The 3,420-nt window shown below is 39.9% G+C and overlaps 1 pseudogene; it reads right to left on the reverse strand.

The window, feature by feature from the left end:
- Nucleotides 1-1,279: 1,279 nt before the first annotated feature.
- On the reverse strand, nucleotides 1,280-2,571 carry LOC145540872 (protein lin-28 homolog A-like; annotated as a pseudogene).
- Between the last annotated feature and the right edge of the window lie 849 nt (nucleotides 2,572-3,420).

A 3,420-nucleotide genomic window follows, 5' to 3' on the forward strand; every position in this document is an offset into this window, starting at 1 on the left:
CATTCTGGAAATAAGTCTTGGCGTTTTCACTGACAATGTTAGTTTATAAATTATTTAGAACTGACATCTTTATGAGATTGAGTCATTCTATTATGAACGTGTTATATATTTCTATTCATCAGGTCTACTTTTGAGTTCTTAGAAATGTTTTTAAGTTTCTGCATATAGTTGTTTTTTGCACATTTCTTGTTATATTTATTCCTAGGCTTTTTTCTGCTATTAAAGGTGAAGTCTTTTCTTCTATCTTTTCAGTTACGTATATAATATGAAGGATACTGACTTTTGAATATTGACTCAATAACCTGCTATCCATTGAGTTAATTTATGGAGCTTAGTAGTTTTTTTTTTTTTCTTGTAGACTCTTTAGGGGTTTTCTGTTTTACAGTCACATAATATAATTATATATAGGTAGTGTGTGTAGTGGATGCCGATGGTGTGGGTGGATCTTTTTTTTTTCAGTACCAACAAGACTTTATACATTGTGTTTTCTCAATGAAAAGAAGGGGAAGGGAAAAGGGTCAGCACGTGTGTTACAAAATGATAGCAAATGGGAAGGAAGTCCTTGGAACAGTGAAATCAGCCATCAGATAAACACTGCTAAGATGGGGTCATCATAGCCCAAGGGGCTATGTCTTCTGCAGTTCAGGAATGAGAAGAATGAATGAGAGAAAGCACAAACAGCTACATGTTTTTCCATCCTTTCCTCGCACCCCATAAACTCAAGAGTTCACACAAGCTTTGGTTTCAAGCAGTAAACATGGAGTTACATTCATCCATTTCCTGTTAAACAATCTTGTGGCCACTTGGACATAAATTTCTTGCACTTACATTAAAGTTCCTGAGTGACTTGGATATACATTCATCTTTCCCTTTGTGGTCTCCCAACCCCATTTGCTATGCAAGATCCCCTCATTGCTCCTCTCTACTCTAGAATTAGAGATTAAAGTAGGTTGTAATCCACCCAAAGACTGTTTGACAGGAATCACAGCAAGGAATGGTCATGACTCAGGAGACTGGGAACAAAGGATGGAGAGTTCTTAGCTCTTTCAGGATTTTTGCACAAATCATTTTATTGCAGGCACCACACAAATTAAACATACAAGTGTATGGGCTATTTGGGGCTCACAAAGTTGGAAGGAGGAGGGGGTAGGAATCTAGTATTAAGGACAGAAGATCTTATTTAGAATAGGAAATAGAGGAAGAAGAACACATCTGCTGATTGATGCCTGCTCCTCAAAATTTCCTGATCACAAAAAGGATATCCCCCACCCACTGTGGCTCAGTCCTGGGCCTCTGGGAACATGGCAGCAGAGCTATGGATCTCTACTTCTTCCTGCTAAAAGTAGGCTGGCTTTCCCTTTGATCTGGGAGCTTGCAGGCCTTCAGCAGACCCAAGGCTACCCTATGGTAGATGCTCTGGCAGAAGTGGCACTTCTCAGGTTGGGGTGCCAGTTTGCATTCCTTGGCATTATACTCTAGACCTCCACAGCTGTAGCACCTGTCTCTCTTTAAAAAAAAGTTAAAAAATCATACACGTACATCTCAAATCCAGCTTAATGCAAGGACAGACTTCGATGACATTATCACTTTTTAAAGTTAAGAACAAGACACTGATACCCACTGTCTCCTAACTTCCAAAATTATTATTTAACTTTTAACTGAAGGCATTATCAGACGAGCAAAAGACATTAGAGAATTCAAAGTGGTAGGGAGAAAGTTAAAACAGGCATACTTGGCCCCTGCTTCTGGACTTCTCTGGGGCCAGCAGCCACCTGACCACGGGTCCACAGACTTTGTGACCCCATGGACTGTACAGTCCATGGAATTCTCCAGGCCAGAATACTGGAGTGGGTAGCTGTTCCCTTCTCCAGGGGATCTTCCCAATCCAGGGATTGAACCCAGGTCTCCCATTTTACAGGTGAATTCTTTACCAGCTGAGCCACCAAGGAAGCCCAAGAGTACTAGAGTGGGTAATCTATCCCTTCTCCAGGAGGACTTCCTGACCCAGGGATGGAATCGGGGTCTTCTGCATTGCAGGTGGATTCTTTACCAGATAAGCTACTAGGGAATCCCTTTTTATTTATGTATTTATTTAGCTGCATGAGTCTTACTTGCAGCACAGAGGATCTAGTTCCCTGACCAAGGATCCAAATGGAAGGAGCTCGGGACACCTGTTTGGGAGCCCAGAGTCTTAGCCACTGGACTGCCAGGGAAGTCCTCACTTCCCTCCCTTTTATCTGTTTCAGCATATTCTTCACTTTGAGCTGCGTTTCTGCATTTCGCTGTGAATACAGGACACTTCACCGGGTCCAGTGACTCGGGATACATTCTTTGGCAGGATTCTTAAAGGTGAACTTCACAGCCTCATTTTCTTTCAGGCTCTGGAAGCAGAACAAAACATCCACGGGGTTGGGGGGTGGTGGTGAATGCAAAATTGGTGCAGACAGTCTTGGACAGTAGGCCTAACCCTGTGCACACTTTGAACCTCTTACAGATGCAGGCAGTGGGTGGCAGCTCCCCCTGGGCTTTGGCACAGCCACCTGCAAGCTGCTGGTTTGCAACAGAGCCCATGGTCATCAACTGTGTCCGTGAACAGATGGTCATGAGGCTGCTGGCCCCGGAGAAATCCAGAGGCAGGGGGCACGTATGTCTGTTTTAACTTTCTCCCTACCACTATGAATTCTCTAATGTCTTTTGCTTGTCTGATAATGCCTTCAGTTAAAAGTTAAATAATAATTTTAGAAGTTAGGAGACAGTAGTCATCAGTGTCTTGTCCTTAACTTTAAAAGTGATAATGTCATCACAGTCTGTGCTTGCATTAAGCTGGATTTGAGATGTGTATGTGTGTGTGTGTGTGTGTGTGTGTGTTTGTGTACATCATGTTTAAACATGTAATCACCAGTTTCTATCATATTACAGTTGTGGATTATTTCTCAAGACTATAGTTGATAACTGTATAACTTCTTTCAGTTCTCTGGAGAGGTTTATATAAATCCCATAATTAAATAGAATTATTGTATCAATTGCATTAACATATTTCTTAGTAGTGAACCTTCCTTGAATTTCTGAAATGGGATTTTATTCTGTCTTCTTTTGGTGCTATCATCTTTATATTTTGAATCAATATTTTCTTCACTAAAGTAATTTACTGTAGACTTTTATATCCTCTACAATCTGAAATAGTTTATCATTAGAATTATATGTTTGTTTGGTATAATTCTGCTTTGAAACTATCTGTTTTTGACATTCTTTTAGCAGTGTACTGTTGTCAAAGCTTTCTACTTCTATGTATTTATTTACTTCTATTGAAGTAAATCAATCTATTTAGTTTCTTCTCTAATGAAGACATTTAGATAAATATTTTATCCAGATTCTTTTTTTTATAAATTAATTTATTTATTTTAATTGGAGGCTAATTAC

This window comes from Giraffa tippelskirchi, chromosome 3, assembly GCF_054371585.1.
Source record: "Giraffa tippelskirchi isolate mGirTip1 chromosome 3, T2T-mGirTip1v1.2.pri, whole genome shotgun sequence".
NCBI lineage: Eukaryota > Metazoa > Chordata > Mammalia > Artiodactyla > Giraffidae > Giraffa > Giraffa tippelskirchi.